This window comes from Leptonychotes weddellii, chromosome 2 (genome assembly GCF_054177405.1).
Source record: "Leptonychotes weddellii isolate Sample4059 chromosome 2, ASM5417740v2, whole genome shotgun sequence".
In the NCBI taxonomy this organism is placed as follows: domain Eukaryota; kingdom Metazoa; phylum Chordata; class Mammalia; order Carnivora; family Phocidae; genus Leptonychotes; species Leptonychotes weddellii.
The window spans coordinates 72,151,971-72,174,360 of record NC_138370.1 but is presented as its reverse complement, the minus strand read 5'-3'; positions in this window follow the sequence as shown (position 1 = coordinate 72,174,360).

Here is a 22,390-nt window from a genome sequence, read left to right as displayed (position 1 = left end):
GGGGTGCACGTACCCTTTTGGATCCCTACTTTTGTATCTTTGGGATAAATACCCAGTAGTGCAATTGCTGGATCATATGGTAGCTCTATTTTCAACTTTTTGAGGAACCTCCATACAGTTTTTCAGAGTGGCTGCACCAGCTTGGAATGCACTGGTCTTATAAGTAAGTACAGTTGCTTCAGATGTTGGCAAATGAAGAACAGAAAAGTATATTCTTATTTCACTAATAAATATGGTTTGAAAGCTCCCAAATAAAATGTTAGCTTATTAATTCCAACCATATATTTTTAAAAATAAGGATAAAGTACAATTACTTTCAAGGCATAATAAGTTGCCCAAAGCTTACTAGTGTAAGAAGACAACCATTTTTGCTCTGGACTGCAGGGTCAGGAATTTGGGGAAGACCGAGAGGAGCAGTTCTCTTTTCAGTTATAGTTAGATGTTGGTTGGTCTTCTACTTTGCCTCATAGTTAAAGGCTGTGAACTTCAGCTTGGCCAAGTGTTAAGAAGGATTGCGGGAACTTAAAGTGGCTTTTTCTGGTCTAACCACGTCTTTAAAGACTCTGTCTTACTTGGGACTCGAAAATCCCATTTACCAGTGAAAGCTGAGAAATGACTTTATTGTTCTAGCTGCTGTCTGTCTTTTCTCCAGAAACAGGTTGGGACCCACAGAGCAGCACAGTCTACAATTTAACCTGATGAGAAAATTTTCTCACTTCTTGTTTATTTTTACCACTTACACCAACTATATGGCAAACACTGTGTTATAATCTTAGCTATGAAGATGAATAAAATATTATTTCTGCCCTAGAGGAGTTCCTAGCCTCAGGGAAGAGACAGGTATGTAAAGCACTAACCACGATTTTACATAACTAGCCCTATAATAATGGTATAAGCAAAGCACTAAGAGAACACAGAGAAGGCTCAATTGAAAGTATTCAGGAAGTAGCTGTGCTTTAGGCAGGAGGATTATACTCCTGCTAAAAAAGGACTGGCAAAAAAGGTAACATAATTTGAGAAAGTATTGTGCTATATTGTAACCATGGGACAAAACCCATCAATATCCTTTATATTAAAGGAAAATAGTTTCTTGAATTCAAAATGTTTGACATGGTGTCATGTAAGGAAAATAAACCAATTTTTGGTCTTTTTTGTCTCTTGTTTGCTACCTTTTTTGGTAATTGTTTTTTTTTTTTTTTTTTTTTTTTTTTTAAGACTCCATTTATTCATTTGAGACAGAGAGAATGAGATACAGAGAGCACGAGAGGGAGGAGGGTCAGAGGGAGAAGCAGACCCCCCGCCGAGCAGGGAGCCCGATGCGGGACTCGATCCCGGGACTCCAGGATCACGACCCGAGCCGAAGGCAGTCGCCCAACCAACTGAGCCACCCAGGCGCCCCAGTAATTGTTTTTTTAATTAAAAGATTGCCTTCTAAAATTCCATTTTAGTTAGTTATTTAGTTAAAGATACATGCAGTTTTATCTTTGAAAATTAAATGTTTCTCAGGGCGCCTGGGGGTGGCTCAGTTGGTTAAGTGTCTGCCTTTGGCTCAGCTCCATGATCCCGGGATCCTGGGATCAGTGGAGTCGGGAGCCCTGAAGGGCCCCCTGCTCAGTGCGGAGCCTGTTTCTCCTTCTCCCTCTGCCCCTTCCCCTGCTTGTGGTTTCTCTCTCTCTCTCTCTCTCATAAATAAATCAAATCTTTATCAAAAAAGAAAATTGAATGTTTCTCTTTTTTAAAGTTTAAAATTCTCTTTGACCATTATTACCTACTATTTGTGAGACACTGATGAAATACTGTGGGACATATCAAGATGGAAAAAAAAAGCATGAGTTTCTGGCCTTTTGAGGCTTACATGCTAGTAGGAGAGCCTGTGGCACGAAAATAATATAGTATCAGGTAAAAGAGAATGAATGCCATCACAACATTATGGAAATTGAGGTTGAATTTGGTTGCTGCCTGTAACCTCAATGACATCATGTAACTTTAGGTTTAGGCTTTTAGTATTTTTACAACTTCCCTGTTAGAATTGAATCTAGTGCTGGCAGCGACTATAGATGAAGGCATTCAGTGTCCGAGAAGTTTAACGAGCTGTCCACGGTCACGTGGTTAAGCCGCACGATCCTGACACAAGGTTTCAGTGTGTACTTTCTAAATCAGGACTGCAAATTCACCACCTGTTGCTAAATTTGGCTCACAACCATGTCTTAATGTTATTATTTTTAGCTAATTCAGTATTTTAAAATAATTTCTTTGACTTACTTCTGGCAGTGCGTACTTTATTGCGTTGATACATATATGAGTATACATATATAGGAGGATCTGACCACCTTCACAACTGTGGGCCTCCGGGGGCATCTGAGTCTGAAACTGCTTCTAAATCTCTGCTCTACTGTATATGCCGTATACCACCTGGAATGCAGGACTTGTGGTTCCCAGAACCTGGGGCCCACACCTGTTCCACTTACGTTCTGGGTCTTTGAATTTACAGCTCCCACTTCCTGGGACAAACATTACCATCCTTTCTCTTTTTTGAGCCGAGTATTATTTATATCAAGACTCCGCTAAGGAGCTACCTCCCTTGGAAGTTGAGCCAGCCTGGTTTTGCCTTATCTCCTATTTGTAAGCGCTGCATCCTGAATTTATCTCTAAGAAACACTCTAACTCCATATTGTAATCATCCATTTACTTCCAGATGAATTGAGGGCAAGTATTACCCATTCATCTTGGAATCTCTAGTGCTGTGTGATATCTCTGGCTCATAGAAAAAATTCAATAAATGTTTATTGGCAAAATGTTATTTTCTTAAATGGTGTGGAGAAGGCAAAAATGACATGGGAGTTCCATATTTATTTATACATTTCTATAAAAGTACTCTAGCATAAGCACATTCTTGCAATTTGTGATTTAATATTATACACCTTTTTGTCTTTAATTATATTTTTAAATATTCCAGGGAAAAATAATTATAAATCTTAAATTATATAAATAGTTTGTTAATTGTCAATATGATATTGAAAAGGACTAAACAAAGACATTTACCGCCTATTTTTTTTTTTTTTTGAAAGCATGGCTTAATAAAGTTGGATCCAGGCCAAAGGAAAATAAAATATGTGAGTGAAGAACAAGGAAATCCATAAAGTTTATAGTGAAGCCTCCTATAGTGAAGACTCTTTTCAGCTGTGAGTCTCTATGACTGATGATTTTGCCAGTTGAAAAGTCTGACTAAGGGAGGCAGCTACTCCTGGCAGGTGCAGCTTGAGGTTTGGATTCATCACCTCCCAATCCCACCTAGCTATTAGCTTGCTTTAGCCTCCTCTCTTGCATTCCTTCTTCTCAAAAATAAACTCCCAGCTCAAGGAGCTCTTGTTTCTCTCTGGCCTGCTATTTCTATTTTTGGGTGGTTCAACTCAGACTCTGTAACTGACAAGGTGGGAAGGGTTGTGAGTCTGTACTTGTCAAATGGAAACGGTATATTCATGCAATTGATCTGGTTCCAGTGGCTTCTTGACTTTACAAGAGAAAGCAGCAGCTGTCTCATTGGGAGAAACTTTTAACAACCCCCTCTGCTGCCAGAAGTGTAGCCACTGGATTTTCTTGATTCAAGACGATTCCTCTAAATGTCTACTTCACTTATAGCTTGGCCATGCTGAAATCTGATGGTGTCTCCTGCATTGTGGCCACAATTCAGCCTCAGTCCCAGCTATGCAGAATCAAAAATGGACTTGGTTACTTTGCTCAGTTGCAGGACTCAAGGCATTTCTAATAGCGCTGCCCAATACTCCCCTCATTGAACTTTGTTGTGCTTATTCACTCTTTAACATTTGTCAATGAACAGGCTGGTTTGTCAGCTGGAAAACTACGGATGAACTAAAGATAGTTCTCTTTGGGGCCATGAACTATAGAAATAAAATCATGATTAATGATGATACTGTCTGAGTCACATAAGTAGATGCCCATGATAAGGGCTTGTTTTCTGATGAGAATGCATGGAATCAAGCTATTAATGGAGGCTTCTACACTCAGAAGCCACCGTTGCTGTCTGATTCACCATAGTACCAGACATGGCAACACACTCACCATCAGAGACTTGGCACAAAGTAAAGGACTCTTGCTTTTTGATTTAGAGGGTGCCACTCTCAGACCTATGACTCCTACCAAAAGTTGACCCATTCGTCTTGCAGTGGGGAGACCACGTCACATAGAACATTGCCACTGTTGTTCTTAGAAGATCGACTGTATCAAGTCTTTGAACCCTTTCAGGGCTATCAGTCATGCCTCACTGACATTGACACATTTTTCAGGTAACAGTGTTATTCTTCTAGTCTGATCAGCCAATTCTAGCCATGTTATTGTGTCCCTTAAAAATAATCTTTGTCATTTTTTTTTTTTTTTTTACTTTCTGGGCCACTTGCAGTTGGGAAATAATGTACCTTTTATCACAAAAGCCACTCAATAATGGGTAATGGTCAAGATATTCAATGGACTTGCCACACTTGCCATCACCTATAGATATCTAGTATTTTCTGAGTGTTGAAATTGCTCCTCAGAAATAGACTCAAAAAGATTTCTGACTCTATGTCTGTCATCTCCTCCTTCTGAAGAAACCTTAGTTGGTAGCTTGGTCGCCAAATACAGCTGTCCCCAGAAAGAGAGAGTGGTATATATCCATGAAGAAAGACTTACAGAAGAATGTTTATTGTAGCTTTAGTCCTAACAGCACACATTTGGAAACAAACAAAATATCCAACAAGAGGTGAATGGATAAACAAACTCCTGTATTTCATACAATGGAATACTACTTAGCAAAATAAAGGAATGAATTACTGATAGGCAAATTCACAAAAACATGTAGGGAAATCTATGACACATGCTGACTGAAGTAAGGCAGACATGAAAGCGCACATGCTGTATGCCTCCACTTAGATGAAATTCTAGAATTCGCATAACTAATTTGTGGTTATAGAAATGAGAACAGTGCTTGTTACTGGGTGGTAGAGAATGACTGCGATAATAACGGAAGGAAATTTCTTAGATGAGGAAGAATGTAGATTATACAGCTGCATTTTTAAAACTGATCAAACTGTACATGCGAGGTCTTTGTACCTCACTTGTGGGTAAATTATACCTTAAGAAATAATAAAAAAATTCTAGATGAATAAAAATGTGATGTAAAATTTCCAAACCAAAGAAACCTAATTCAAGCCAGCAATATGATGAAAAGGAACAAGTAAAGAAGAAAACAAGAATAAATGTAAGTGGAAAACAAACTAAATAGGTCACAGAGATGAAAAATACAGCATAGGGAATATAGTCAATAATTTTATAATAACATTGTATAGTGACAGAAGGTGACTACCCTTACTGTGGCCAGTACTGGGTAATGCAGAGAACCTGAATCATTATGTGTACACCTGAAACTGATATAACATTGTATGTCAGCTAAACTTCAATATTTTTTAATATTTTTAGTATTTTTTTCAAAACTGAAAGAAAACAAAATAGATGATCAGCTAGTCAAAATATATAAATAACCACAACTAATTCATTTCAAAAGACAGAAGTTTGCAGATTAAGCTATATAAAATAAATTTTAAAAGCAAATGTTAAAATTCTAATCACTTAGTGCTTTGAAAGAGGCACCCATAAAGCAATATGAAGCTAAAAGCTTTAAGGCTAAAGGACCAAAAATAATATAACAAGCAAAAAACTAACTAAAAGAAATACTTTACGGTACTATCAGAAAACATATATTCCCAGTCAGACAAAAGAAATTCAGTGTGACAGGTTTATATATTGTTATAAGGTACAATCTACCAACATGTAATATCTTATGAATCTTTTATGCACCTGACACAATAACTTTAAAGTAAAGGAAAAAGCTGTTAGAAATTTAAGAAGTACCTGACAAAAGTACCTGACCCAATCATAGTTGGGTCATTTAACATAGTTCTCTCGAAAACTGGTAGATAATAGAGACACAATGTATATGCATAACGGGGCTAGGTCTGTTAAAAATATCAGACATTATACCTGAAAACATTTTCTTATGTTGAATAGTCACACATTTGATCATGTAATAGGCCAAAAATGAAATTGCAAACTTTTCCTCAAGATAGTTGGTAGGGAAAGTAGCACTCTGCTACAACTTTGTTGATAATACAAATGGTTATAACCACTTTGTAAGGTAATTTGGTCATATCTATCAGGATTTTATTTTTATTTATTTATTTATTTATTTTTAAAGACTTTATTCATTTGAGAAAGAGAGAGATACAGAGCACAAACAGGGGGAGAGGCAGAGGGAGAGGGAGAAGCAGGCTCTCCGCTGAGCAGGGAACCTGATGTGGGGCTCAATCCCAGGACCCTGAGATTGTGACCTGAGCCGAAGGCAGACGCTTAACCGACAGAGCCACCCAGGTCCCCCTCTATCAAGATTTTAAATGCACACGTATTTTGTCCCAAAGGACTTTGCCTCTAGGAATATATATGTCAAAATTACTCAATATGTGCACAAGTATATATAAATAAGAATGTTTATAAGGCACTACTATAATAACAAAAAACAGCAAAAAATCTAATAAAATCACAATCAGGAGATTGGCTAAATTATGGCAAACCCATACTGTGGAAAAGTATGAATTCATGAAAAACATGTACATGGATATATTTTTCTCTATATATCTTTATATATATAAATTTGCCTATACATATAAGTTTATATGTAATTGTGTGAGGTGATAGATGTTAACTAAATTTATTTTGGTAATCATTTCACAGTATATACCTATATCAAATGATTGTGTTGTGCATCTTAAACTAATTTAATGTTATAGGTAAATTATCTCTCAATAAAAATAAGGAAAATGAATAAATAATATATATATGCATTAGATTTATACATAAATCTAATGCTTCAAAACTTATGAATGAGAGGAAATAAGCAAGAAACAGCAGAATTATATAAATATGAAATAATGAAATAATTGAAATAATGAAATATTTGAAATAATGAAATAATGAAAAGGTGCACCACACAATGTAGGTAAATTTGAGTTCTGAAGAAGAAAATGGGATTTGGATGGTAGAGGATGAAGAAGTATACTAGATGGGACTTGTGCATTTTATTCTGTATTCATCTATAGTTTGAGTATTTTTATAGCCATTCATTTATTAAATATTTAACAAAATATAATTCTAACTTAATCCACAAATTACCAGTCATCTAATTTTTAAAGACATCCATCTCAACCCATGAGTTAATAAAGTAAAATAAGATTTTAGTTTTTATTTTATGTAAAATGTATATTTTTAAAAGGACAAGTTTGAATTTGATTATCATGTGTGCCATAATAAAAAGTCTGTGGCACACATTACGCTGGTTTAATATAATGCTTGTCCAGTGTGGACTCAAGAAAAATTTGTTAAATGAACAATAAGCCCTTAGTAATTAGAGATTACATGGACAACAATGATGACAACAACAAATATACTGTAACTGACTCACTTATAAAAGGAAATCCACAATATTTTTATACATATGTACTTCCCATCTCCATGACTCCTCCAAAGCTTGTTTGTGTATGGGCTTTGGAATCAGATAAGAGATCACAACAAACAGATTTTTCTCAATGTGAAGAGAATAGTAAAATGTTCTAGTGTTGAGTTGAGCAAATATGGACAGGGAATATTTAAGAATCCATAAAGTCTTTGATACATGCTGTGCTTCATAATTTTAAAAAATTATGATTTGGTCATCACATTTGTCAAACAACTCCAAGTTTATTAGGACTGAGGTTGCAAATAATTTCCTAATTATGTAAACGAATAAAATCTGTTTTTAATTAAAAAAAAAAAAGAAGTACAGGCCATTCAAACTCTCAAAAAAAAAATCATGATTTGGAGGTATTATAATCAGTACATCATTTTTTATTTTTTAGTTCACTTCTGTCTTTGTTATAGAACTATCTCCTCTGTAAGTCTTTGAATCTGTTCAGAAACTATCTAATGCATCATATGGAATATTGGACTAGATCAGAGGTTCCCAACTTTTTTCCATTCATGGTGCTGTTAGTATCTCAGTAATTTTTCTATGACACCTTAGACTGAAAGAAGTATCTTATAGTTCCTTTGTAAGGAAGTTGTTAGGTCCAAAAAATTTAATAAATATTTATATCCTCAAAACTCAGAATCCATTTGAAAAAATAATAAATAAATTAGGAGAGTGAGACTAAAAAATCAAGATTTATGAACCAGCTTAAATAAATCTTAATCATTTTTCTGAGTACATTCTATCTTGTTTAAGAGCATACCAACTTTTAAAAAAATAAGTATGCATTAATTTCTACTTATAAGAGTATAACCTAAAAACTAAATTCATTCTGTTTTTCAGATTGTCTAGAGACTTAAAAGATGGCAGTCTTAGGAAATTATTAACAACATTGGTAATGTATGTAGTAAGATTAATTACGTGATTTATACCTAATTTTTACTTAATAAAAATTTATATTTAATCCAGCATCCCATTCCTCAGTATAAAAGGTAAAAGATAGAATGTCCTGAATCTTTCTTTTTTCCCCCCATTTAAGCTTATTGCAAGTTTCTGAAGCTTTTCACTCTGTGCTTTCAAACAAATGTTTCCCCATGTGAGCAAAATAGATCTTGAAACTATGGCATTTTTCATTTCCCTTCTGAAAGCAGAGCAGAACTCAGGGAGGGAGGGAGGGAGGAAGAGAGGCAGAGAGAGAGAGTGAGAAGGAATCAATGGACGCCAGTCTGACAGATACACAGTAAAGAGTAAAGGAGAAAACTTGTTATACTGGTTTCTCTCATTCTTATCAATTTGCAGATTAGTTGTGATAGTTGTGCTCTGGTTGAAGAGTTGATTTAATTAGTAACTTAAAAATAATCCTGAGTCAAATCGTAATTACTAGATAAGCTTCAGATCTGCTGGCAGGAGAGGTCACATCATACTTGAGTACCGTTGCGGCCCGGAGAACGGAGTTGACCCCAGGCTTCAAGCACATGATATTTATTGAGCAGTATTGTTCCTATAAACTCTGACTTCATGGGACAGTAAAGGTAACAACAAAGTGCTGGGACAGGTCCAGTGACTAGCGCAGTTGCAAGGCTAAGCAATAGCGCTCCTGCTGATCTGGTGAGGCAGACGTTGTAGGATTGCAGTGCCCTGATCACCGCAATACAGCAGGCAAAAGACATGGTAGGACTGAGTGAAACGAATCTGCACACTTAAGCACAGGGAACTGGAAAACAATAGTAATGAACCAGAATAAAATAACACTAGTGGCATGAAATCATCGGCATGAGATCCAAGGAAAAGAAAACTGCCTACTCACCTAAAGGAAGAACAACAATAGCGCAAGAAGAATCTAAGAACCTCTCCAAAATCTTGAAGAATCTATCTACATGTTTTCTGTGCATTTGTCTCTATCTCTGCTCTCTCGATGATACTCTACAGGGAGATTTTTCCTCCCTCTCTTCCCACCTCTATGGCGGGACAACACAGAAGCAAAAATAATGACCCAGGGGAACCATTGGCACAGAAAGATACCCTTGCAGAAGAGTTTTCTTCTTGCTTGTGGAAACTAAACATGATTGGGGCTGGGGGAAGGAGAAGGCGGAAAGAACTGAAAGGAAGGACCTGACCCAGAGGTAAGGGGTAGATGAGATGGTGCCATCAGATAGAGACTCAGCATTGAGCAGTCCATCTGTGTAGACGTTCCCTGTCATCCATTGTCTGTGTCCAGCTCCCTTTGCAACAATCCCAGACTTTTGTACTCCCATCTGATGTAGAAGTATCATAGGTAGGGATGAAGCCATGAAAGGAAAACTCTACTCCTAACCAAGGTGGAACTAAACAGAACCAGCTGGGCATTTCTCTTTGAGCCTGACTAATTGTGAACATACTGCCAATGTTAAAATATTCATGTTTTATTCATTGCAAACAATTTGCAGATTAGTTGAGGTCATTGTTTTCAAGCAACATTACAAGTTCCCAGAAATTCTGAAAAATTCTGGGAAGACGTAAAAAAAAAAAGAAATAAAACTTTTCAAATGCTGAGTAAGATTTTTAAAAGTAGCAATCACATAAATAAATGGGATCTAAAGAAATGGATGAAAATTCTCTGAACCAGGAATGAAGCAAGAGCACAAGTCTAGGAGGAACTGAAAGTTGGAGCTGCCCACTGACCGAGGGAAATACGATCTCTGGTAGCTTAGAGCTTTGGTGTTAGTGACTGTGCTTAGGAGAGGGGCAAGACAAAGATTAGGACCAGTGTATAGTGAGCAATTAGATTGGAGAGTCTTGTGTAAAGTCCAGACTTATAAACAACCTAAACCAGGGAAGTGATGAAATAGGAGATTCTCTGACTAGGATTGGCTTTGGGTAAAGGGAGAAGAAGCAATAGTTTTCCAAAATATTTTTTGTCCATAGGCCTGCTCCTTAATGAGCTTTGAACTTGAATTCACATTATTTTCAATTAAAGAATTTTGGTGCAAAAAAGCTCTGGGCTTGTAGCTTTCTGGGACAGAGAGAAAGTAGGCAAATTCTTTCTTGCTGAATACACCCCTGCATCGAGCCTCAACAAAGCCCTACAGAATTTTAACAAACATATGCTCATAATCAATGATCATAAAATGCATAAACAAAACAAGGAATTGTGAGTGAGAGACAACAGGACTAACATGGAACAAATATTGGAATTATTAGAGATAAAATGTACAAGTGTAACTAATAAATTTATGTAAACAAAATGTAGAATAAAAAACATGAGTAAGGATCACACATCTATCAAAGATGAGCAGGCATAGTTGGTAAAAGGCAAAGTTAAACTTTTAGAAATGAAAAATGTAGTCAGTGAAATTAAAGCTAAGTTTGCAAAATAACTGCTTAAAAGAGAACTAACAAGCCAGAAGATATAAACTAACAAATCATACAATTGGTGCTCACAGAGACAAACTGATGCAAAGGTATAAAAGAGAGGTTGAGGAACATAGGAGCTAGAATGAGCTAGTCCAACACATACCTAATCAAAGTTCTGGGAAAAAAAATAATAGACTGAAGGGGCAACAGTTAAATTGACAATGGCTGAGATTTTCACAAGAGCCAGCAAGCTCATTCTGAGGAATACCAACAAATCCCAAATAAGGTAAATTATTGTGTGTAGGTATGAAATTAGAAAAACTGCAGAGAACCAAATAAAATAGCAAGTGTTAGAAAAAGCAGAGAAAAGATGGATTATGAGCAAAGGAATGGCAACTGGACTAACATTTCACTTCTCAACAACCTTGTAACAGAAGCCAGAAGGCACTAGAATAACATCTTCAATATGTTGCAAGTTTCTTTCAACCTAGAATCATGCCTGGCAAAGACATCTTTCAGAGAAAACCAAATTTAAAAAGTTTTCATGTAATAAGTAATCTACCACAACAGATTCTCCCTGAAGGAATGTCTGGGGGATATACTTTAGCAAGAAGGAAAAATATGCTAGAAGGAAGATCTGAGATGTATTTTAAAAAAGGGGAGGGCAGAAAGACATATAATGGGAGAGGGTTTATAGGAAGCTTCAATAGTCTGGGTAATGTTCTATTTCATTGTATGTGTGTTTTCAATTCAAATAGGAGGTAGGGTGGGGGTGGAGAGAGAGAAAGAAGGAGGGAGGGAGGGAGAGAAAGGGAGAGAAAGAGGAGAGAAGGGTTTCCCAGGCCAGAGCTATATTTGATCACAATCATACCATCAGAAAGAAACAAAGTATGAATCAGGGAAGGTTGCTGGGTGATGGGAACAGAGAGGAAGAGATTTGGTGCCCATTTATACACCTTCCAGGAGAAAAGAGTGTTTTGATAAAATAGCAGTTATTTGATTGGCCTATTGAGAATCTGGACACATGATGTTATATAATCCTAATATTATTAAACATCCAAATCATATAACAGAAGGCTGGACCATATTAAATTTGTTGAACTTAATATGGTGAGACCACCTGACAACCAAACAGCTGGCGTCTGTTGGTGACAGCTCCCCTTCAACTTGTTCACACTAATGAAAACACTATCATGTAAATTATCTTAAATTAATTCTCACAACACTTAAAAACTGTGGTATGCTTGTCATCATTTTATAAATGCGGAAACTGCAGATAAAAATGGACCTGTCCAGGAGCACACATAAATGCATGGTGAGTCTAGTATTTGAACCCAGGTCTCTCTTTCTCCCCACCGTCACCCCCACCCCCACCCTTATCTCTCTCCAAAGCACTATGTTCCCAGTGTGCCAGGCCTTTATCTCTAACCCTAAAACTAGCACCACAAGATAGGGATTATTATTATTTTTTTAAAAGATTTTATTTATTTGACAGAGAGAGCAAGAGAGCACAAGCAGGGAGAGCGGCAGAGGGAGAGGGAGAAGCAGACTCCCCGCTGAGCTGGGAGCCCAGATGCAGGGCTCCATTCCAGGATCCTGGGATCATGACCTGAGCCAAAGGCAGAAGCTTAACCAACTGAGCCACCCAGGTGCCCCCAAGATAGGGATTATTACACAAACAAAATAAACACTCCGTGTTCTCTTTAGTCTGTCCCAGCTCTGAGACCTGTATTAATCTGATTTCTGGAAGGCCAACCATCGCCAAGCTGGTACCACCATGTCGAGGAGGAAACAGATACACACCTGACAGGGCTTGAGAACAAAACACATGCCCATCCACAAACAAGTGTGTTCAAAGTTCAAGTACAGAGGAATTATGCTAAAGGAAGAGGAATGTGAATTGAATATGGAAAGTCTCCTTGAAGGAGAAACCTCTTGAGATGGCCTTTGAAAGAGGATTTGGCTTAAAGTGTCAAATACTAACCAGAAAAGGAGCCAGCGAGGTGTATTTGAAGTGACAGGAGTAAGGAGGCAGCAAAGTGATGTGTTTTTTAGGATAAATATAATTACACAAGATTATAAAGAGAGATGAAACTCAGTGGATCAGCTAATGAGAGACTTTTTAAATAACGACCTAATGAGTTAGTATCTGATTTCATAGGCAATTACCTTAAGGTTCAACTGTGGTTGACATGCAGTATGGAAAGTTAGTGTTTGATCTTTTCTTTTCCTTTGCAGGTCAAAAGAGCACTCTATCCTCCATTTCCCTCTATGTTAATTCAAAAAGCTACCCAGTAAAGTCTATGTTTTATGTTTACTTTGAAACTTTTTTGATGAAATGAATAAAGCACCCACATAGGCCCACATTAGATTGTTTCACAATTTTATATTTTTCAGGTTCCATCAAGCTGACATCACAAAACAATATCTTATCTCAGTGAGTCCACATCTGTGAGATAAGTTTGCATGACTAATGGTACTTGCTTAAATAGATCAGTCTTTGAGACTTTAATCCTAGAATTCCTTTTCTCTCTATTTTTGAGTGCATAAGAATTAACACACATCTAGCATGAAAATTCCCACTAAACAATTACAGAAAAAAAAAGCTGGCCAATCAAAAATGATGTTGTAATTTTATCTCAAAGTAATTGCAATAGAAAATTCTAGCAAAGTTTTTTTGTATAGGGGTTTCTGCAATCCACTATTTGCAGTTAAGTTAATCTACAAAATCAACCACAAAACATTGCAAACTTCTTAATGGTAGCAATTATGTCATATATTTTCCCTTCGGAAAGGAGGGACTATATTCTCTACTCCCTCTACATAATCTGTGGCATGTGGTAGATTCTGAATGCACAGTTAAAAAACAAACGCTAGTGAAGGGATGATTTGATAGCATTAGTTTTAGGTCTATTAGAGCCTATTTCAAGTCCACAAATCTTAGATTTCCCAAACTAAGTTTAGTTATAAATGCAAACAAATGTAGATTTTAAAGGGAGGACGTGTATTTTTGGGGTGAGATAAGCAAATGAAGCAGCAAGGCTTCCAACACAATTTACATACCCAGAATTAGTTATTCATGTGTGGATGGAAGTAACTTCAAACACCACATACAACTATTTCCAACGTTTCTTCTGTTTTCACTATTTTGAACATAAAAGTTAACTTTGCAAACATAAGATTTCCCCTTGCCTGATCTATAACCTCATTTCTTATTCATGTTTCAAGCAGATTATGCCAACTCTTCCCTTTAAAAGCCATTTTTCAGGAAAATGGGCATTCAGTGTTTGCATGAGTTTCTGACTTTATGTAATCTGTAGTAAATTTTGAAATGCTTTCTTGGAATATAGCACATTTTCTGTGTGCTATATTGGATAAGAATCTAAATAGTTACCATAGTACTCCTATCTAAAATTTGCTTTGCTGTTTCAGCTGTATGACAGTGGTTGCTTCTTTGGTTTATTTAATTAATACAGTGTTTATTGACAGTACTTTCTTACATTGGACAAATGCTGATTTTTGATGGGTCCTTATTCGGAATATTTTGGGATGGAATCATTATTGTCTCTTAATTTAAGATCTATAGCTGAGGAATTTTGTAATATTCTTGTCACTTCTTAAGGCATTTGTTCTGAGGCCTGCCATTACATTGGATATATCATTAGATGTGAATCACCTAGTTTCTCTATGCCCCAGTTTCTCTCAAAATAAAGTAGAAATATAGTGAGTTTCTTTTTAGGTTTTTGTAGGAGTACAGCCTCTTCCTAATGTTTTTTAGACTCCTTTAACCAGAGCAAGTGTGACCTAAGTTTAAATTTGAAATTCTCTAACCAAATTTTATATGAGGACTTCTGAATTTTAATGAAAAAAATACATCAAGTTGTAAATGACTATTAGTAGGTGAATAGTTAAGTTATACAGCTCTTACAAAAATACTGTTTTTCAATAATGTTTATTGCCATAAGGAAATGTTTATAACTCCCAAACATTAAAAGTATCATACCAAAAGGTAACTGAATCGCACACGGAGCATATTCTATAGAAAAAAATCATTATTTTACTGTTATGGCTCCTCTCCCTCAATTAGCATTGATAGTGGAGTTTGGTCCAGAAGAAAGTAATGTGTCATCAATAGCACTTTGCTAGTGTGTTTTTTGGAATACAAATTCTGTAAAAGATTAATTGGTGTTCTACTTTAAAATGGTTCTTGGACCAGTAAATTGGAGAAATAAGTCAAATAATATTAAACAGGGCTTTTACTGCAGGATTCTCCAGAAATTTTAGTATGTTAGTAGTCATTTGGGGCCTTAAAGAGAGAAAAATTTTACATTTTAATGAAATCTAATTATATGACTTCTTTTTCTTTCGTAGTTAGTACCTTTTGTGTTCTGTCCAGGAAATCTTTACCTATCTCAAGACTGCAAAGATTTGGGGCACCTGGGTGGCTCAGTCGGTTAAGCCTCTGCCTTCAGCTCAGGTCATGATCCCAGGGTCCTGGGATCGAGCCCCACATCGGGCTCCCTGCTCAGCGGGAAGCCTGCTTCTCCCTCTCCCACTCCCCCTACTTGTGTTCCCTCTCTCCTGTCTCTCTCTCTGTCAGATAAATAAATAAAATCTTTAAAAAAAAAAAAAGATTGCAAAGATTTTTTTCTATGCTTTCTTTTAGAAGGTTTATATTTTTAGCTTTTACATTTAGGTCTATGAACCATTTTCTGAATTTTTATGAATGATGTGAGTATGTGAATAATTTTTTTTCAACCCAGATGGAACCCTGAAAAACCCAGTTGTTCCTGTATCATTCTTTAGAAAGATTATTCTTTTTTTCTTTTTCACTTTGGCACAATTGTCAAATCCAAGTGACCATATATCTGGACTTTTTTCTGAACTCTGTTCTGTTCCATTGATTTGTCTGTCAGTCTTTATGCCATTACCACATTGCTTTGGCCTTTATGGCTTTATAGTAAATCTTGATATCTGGTAGTATAGATACTCCAACATTGCTCTTTATTCAAGAGTATTTTGCCTCTTCTAGCCCCTCTGTATTTGCATATCAATTTTAGAATCAGCTACAACCAAGTTGTAAAAGAAAGCCTGCTGAGATTGTATTGAATCTGTAGATACATTTGGGAAAAACTGACATTTTAACATCAGATCCTCCGATTTTATGAGCATGGTATATTTCCAAACATTTAGATGAAGGGTTGATAAGCTTTTTCTGTAAAGGTCAAGGTAGTAAATATTTTAAGCTTTGCTAAATTTTTTGAGCTCTTTTGCAACCTCTCAGCTGCAAAAGTGGCCTTAGCCACATATAATCAAATGGGTGTAGCTATATTCTAAACAAAAACAGGCTGCAAGCTGTAGGCCACAGTTTGCCAAACCCTGATTTAGACCATCTTCAGTTTCTCTCAGCAGTATTTTGTAGTTTTCAGAGTACATGTTATTAAATACTTATGCCTAAATAATTTATGTTGGATACATTTGTAAATTATATTTAAAAACTTTAAATTTCCAATTACTTGTTGCTGTATACAAAACTATAATTTATGTTTGTATTTTTATCTTGTATCCTGTGACCTTCTAAATTCAAATATAGTTCTAGTAATATTTTTTAGGGTTCCTCAGGACTCTCTTGTCTGCAAATAACACTGTTTATCTATTTTTTTCCTAATATTTGTAATTTTTTTTTTCTTATTTTATCATACTGCTTAGGATCTCCAGGGCTGATTGAATAGAGGAGGCGTATTTGCTTGTAGCTGAGTTTAGGAGTAAAGCATTCATCTTTCATTTTAAAATAAGATATTTCGGGCGCCTGGGTGGCTCAGTTGGTTAAGCGACTGCCTTCGGCTCAGGTCATGATCCTGGAGTCCCGGGATCGAGTCCCGCATCGGGCTCCCTGCTCGGCGGGAAGCCTGCTTCTCCCTCTGACCCTCCCCTCTCTCATGTGCTCTCTGTCTCTCTCATTCTCTCTGTCTCAAATAATAAATAAATAAAAATTTTTTTAAAAAAATAAAAAATAAATAAATAAAATAAAATAAGATATTTCATTGTAGCTTTTTTCAGGTTCAAGAAGTTTCCTTCTATTTCTAGTTTGCTGGGAGGTTTTCTTACAGCTAAGTGTTGAATTTTGATAAATGCTTTTTTCCCTCTTTATTCAACTAACATGGAGGATTATATTGATTGGCTTTCAAAGATATTTCTGTGTAGATTTCATGTAATATCTTTGTTTTTGACAGGATAACTTTGGCTTCACAAGATAAGTTGAGAAGTGTGTCTTTCTCTTGTATTTCTTAAAGAGTTAGTGTAAGATTGGCATTATTTTTTCTTGGTTTTTTATTAGAATTTGCCAGTGAAGCCATTTGGGCTTGGAGTCTTCTTTGTGGGAAGAATCTTAATTATGAATTAAATTTCTGTAATAGATATAATTTAAACATTTATTTTATTGTATATCAGTCTTTGTAACTTGTGGCTTTTAAGGAATTTGCCTCTTTCTTTTAAGTTGTTAAATTTATTGCCATAAATTGTTTTTAATATTCTTTATTTTTCTCTTATGTCTATAGTATACATAGTGATATCTCCTCTTTCAATGTTGACATTGGTATTTTGTATTTTCTCTCTTTTTCCTTGATCAGTTTAGGTTGAGATTTGCCAATTTCATTGATCTTTTCATTGTAGTTGTTTTCATCGATTTTCTTTTCCATTTCATCTCTTATCTTTATTGTTTCCTTCTTTCTCTTAACTTTGTATTTTTGTCTTTTTTTCTAGTTTCTTAAGGTGGAAGCTTGTTCTGTTGATTTTACCTTTTTTTCTTGCAATATAAGTATTGATAATTATAAATTTTTACCTAAGAACTATGTTAGTTCTTAGATAGTTAATTCCTCAAAGTTTGGTATATTTTGTTTTCATTATCATTCAGTTCAAAGAATCTTACAATATCCTCTGTGATTTTTTCTTTAATCCATGGTTTATTTAGAAGCTTGCTGTTTAATTTGGTAAATTGTCAAAACCCACTCTGGGAAACTGGTAAACAGTACTCTTTTTACATCTAAGACATATACACTTGGAATATAAAGCATGGGTAGAAGATAGCTTCAGAAGTGGGTCATATATACATATACAATCTCATATTGTATATTTCCATAAATAGATACATAAAATACATTTATATTATAAATCAAAGTAAGATAATTAATGTGTTTTTGAACTAGATTTTGATTGATAAGGTCAACCTTAAAAGATTTTTCAGAAAAGTATTGTTAGTACTGATAAGGAAAAATCTGTGTCCTAAGATGGCCGACCGAGCCAGCAAGAGAGTCCCAGTCCTTGCCCCAGGGCTCTTCCGGGTTCTTCTCCCTGCTCTGCTTCCCGCAGGCACCAGTCCGGGTTCTTCTCCCTGCCCCGTTTTGCACACGCACCAAAAGTGCCAAGTATGTGGAAGTAGAAGTATATAAATTGCCCACTTTGTGCTCGGGGCTCAGACCTTTGGAGACCACTCTCCTCTGAGCCCGCAGGTGTTAAATAAACCTCCTACCCTCCAAGATCTCCGGCTGCCACTTGGTTCTTCCATCGGGCGATCCAGTCCAGGTTCCATAACATTTGGTTCCCTGACCCGGAAACCCAAATGCGCTGGCCCATTGTTGCCACTGGTTTGGGGGCAATGGCAGGGCGGTGATGGAACAAGGGATCCTAAGAGAGAAGGAGCACCCTGCCTAATTTTCGGCAGTCTCCTGCCCCTATCGCTTCGGCCCTGCCCTGCTCCGCTGTTCCCGCTGGACTTGATGAGACTTGGCAGGTGAGGACCTGGTCCCGACCTCGGATTCTGGTAAGGCCTGGGGCCCCAGGACCCAGAAAGGCCCACCCCCATTGGGGTGGAAGGGGAGCCTGATCACCTCCCAGAGACCTCTTAGAGGTTTCACAGGTAGGGATTCCCAGGGAGGGAATGTAATAACTTCTGGAGTGTGAATGTGTGAGTGAATGTGCAGTCGACCTGGCTTGCTCAAGTGGACTGATTCTGTGACTCCACGGGAGGGTACCCTTAAGGTCCCCAGAAGCCTACAGAGTCTGAGTGGGTCTGTCTGCGATTCCGTGGTGAATGGCATACAATAGTTCCTGACTGTAAGTCACAGCGTTGAGACCACTATGGCTAAGCCTCACCTAAGCTCCTTCGAGACATGGCCAGATGGGCATCTGATTGGTCTCCTCACCTCAGGACATACCCCCCTTTGTCTCTGTGCCACTGTACACGGGGACATCACCATGGGGTCAGGGCAGAGTAAACCTATGGTTCTAGAGACCATGATCAAAAATTTCAAGAAGGTGTTTTCAGGAGACTATCGAGTCAGGATGAACCCCGACAAGTTGAGAACCCTATGTGAATTGGAATGGCTCACCTTTGATGTCGGGTGGCCTTCAGAAGGGACATTGGATGTCCCAACGATTCGTCGAGTATGGTGAGTAGAAACAGGAGAACCAGGACACCCTGACCGGTTTCCGTACATTGACTGCTGGCTAGGAATTGCTCAGACCCTTTCTCCCTGGGTGCGATTCACTTGCAATAGGCAGGGGACAGGCCAGGGTCTTAATCGCCTCATCCAAGCGACCTAAAGAAAATCAGCAAAAATCCCAGTCTCCACAAATCCTAGCCGGAGATCCTGAGGACAAACTGATCCTGCCCCCACCGTACATACCCCAAGACCGCCTACACCTGGCCCTTCAGCTCCAGACACTCGGCCACCATTGATTTCACTGGTGCCCCCAGGCCCAGAGGATCCACCAGCGCCTCTAGGCGCAAAAGATCCACTTTCTCCAGGACAGCAGTCAGGCTGCACCCCAGGCCGGGTGCAAGGGCCCTCCAAATGCTGGTACAAGAGATGCGGGAACCCGAGAGGCGCGATGAAGACAGGACGGTCTAACCTGGCTGTTCCATGATGTATTATCAGCCCTTCTCCACCACCGACCTCCTCAACTGGAAACATAACACCCCATCCTACTCTGAGAAACCACAGGCTATGGTAGGACCTCATAGAATCCCTCTCCCAGACTCATTGGCCAACCTGGGAAGACTGCCAACAGTTACTCCACACCCTGTTTAACACAGAGGAAAGGAGGAGAATAATGAAAGGTGCACGGCAGTACCTGGAAGAGCACACACCGGTGGGAGTCATCAACCCTGCTGCCTGGGCTAATAAAGCCGCACCCAAAGAGCGCCCAGCATGGGACTTCACCACAACTGAGGGACAGGCCCACATCCACCGGGACCAGTAGGCCCTCCTCTGGAGAATCCGGGCAGGAGCTAAAAAAACCCATGAACATGACTAAGGTATCCTCGGTCACTCAACAACCAGGGGAGTCCCCTGGGGACTACTATGAAAGACTATGTGAAGCCTACAGGATATACACTCCATTTGACCCTGAGGCACAGGAAAGCCAACAGATGGTAAACACCTTTGTGGCTCAGGCTGCCCCAGACATCAGAAAAAAACTTCAGAAACTAGAGGGTTTTGCCAGGATGAACATCACCCAACTAATAGAGATTGCCAGTAAGGTCTACATGAATAGGGAAGTCGCAGCCGAATGGGAAGCCAACAAAAAGATGAAAAAGAAAGTCAGCCTCCTCGCTGCCTCCCTGAAGGAAAAAGACAACACAAAGACGGGGAGACACCAATCACCGAAAGGGGGGAAGCCCAGAACCCCTTTGGCAAGGGATCAACGTGCCTACTATAAAGAGAAAGGGCATTGGAAAAACGAATGTCCCAACCGGGGAAAGGCTCAAAAGCCCAGCCGCTACAAGGAAGAGCCCTGAGAGGAGGACCTCATCGGCCTTGTGGGAATGGACTCAGACTGAGAGGGACCAGGCTCTTTCCTCCTTGGCCCCCATGAGCCCACGGTCAAAAGGAAGGTGGGGGGCCAGCCAGTGACTTTTATGGTTGATACTGGGGCCGAGCACTCTATTGTCACCTCCCCAGTGGAAACTTTCAGCAAAAAGACTGTGACCATCCTTGGGGCCACCGGGACACAGGCGATACAACAGCCCTTTTGCCAGGTTTGCCAGTGCGAACTCGGGGGCCACAAGGTCCGACATGAATTCCTTTATCTGCCTGATTGCCTCATCCCTCCCTTGGGCCGAGACATACTCTCCAAGCTTAGGGCTCAGATAACCTTTGAGCCCACTGGACACACTAGCCTCCGATTGAATCCAAGGCAAGAGGAGACGGGGTCTCTAATACTAGCAATTACCATGCCAAGGGAAGAAGAATGGAGGCTATTCTGTGCCCAGGCCCAACCGAGCAGCCTGCCAGACTTCAGACTCACCTTCCTTCAGTATGGGCTGAAAACAACCTACCCGGACTAGCCCAAAATCAGGCCTCTATCATTTTTGAACTGATTCCAGGAGCCCAACCTCAGAGGCAAAGACAACACCCCCTTCCACAAGAAGCTAAGATCGGCATCCAAGAACATCTGACCAAACTCAAAGAAGGGGGTATTCTAGTCGAGTGCCAGTCAACCTGGAATACTCCCCTCCTGCCAGTCAAGAAGCCAGGAGGGGGATACTGACCAGTTCAAGACCTGGGGGCCATCAACAAGGTAACCACCTTTCTGCACCCAGTGGTTCCGAATCCATACACCCTCCTCAGCCAAATCCCATGGTTGGCCAGATGGTTCACTTGCCTAGATTTGAAGGATGCCTTCTTCTGCCTCTGCTTAGCTCCCCAGAGCCAGCCACTATTTGCCTTTGAATGGTCTGAACCTGATACAGGGCACCAGATGCAACTGACTTGGACGCGCCTTCCACAGGGGTGTAAACACTCACCAACCCTCTTTGGGGAAGAGCTGGCCACCAACCTCTCCAGCTTCCCAAGAGAGGCCGCACGATGCACCCTCCTCCAGTATGTGGATGACCTCCTCCTCTCCAGTGACACACAAGAAGACTGCACAAAAAGCACCAACGCCCTCCTACAGCTCCTGTCAGACTCGGGATACCGAGCCTCATGGAAGAAGGCACAAATCTGCCAACAACAGGTTTGATACCTTGGTTTCCTCCTCACCCAAGGGAAAAGAGAACTAGGGTTGGAGAGGAAAAGGGTCATCATCTCCCTGCCACAGGCCCAGACAAAAAGGGGCCTACGAGAATTCCTGGGGGCTTCAGGATTCTGCCGCATCTGGATCCCTGGGTTCTCGGCAATAACAAGATCCCTTTATGATCTCTTAGGGGGACCAGATGGAGAACCCCCTGCCTGGACTGAGGAAGCAGAAGCCGCTTTCACAGAGATAAAGACCGCCCTGGGGTGGGCTCCAGCCATGGGCCTACCAGATGTAGAAAAACCCTTCAATCTCTTTATGCATGAAAAGGAAAAAATAGCACTCGGGGTACTCACCCAGACTGTTGGACCCTGGCAACGGCCAGTTGCTTACCTGTCAAAGAAACTGCACCCCATGGCCACGGGATGGCCACCATGCCTCAGGGCGCTGGCAGCCACAGTCCTACTCATCAAGGAGGCGGACAAACTTACC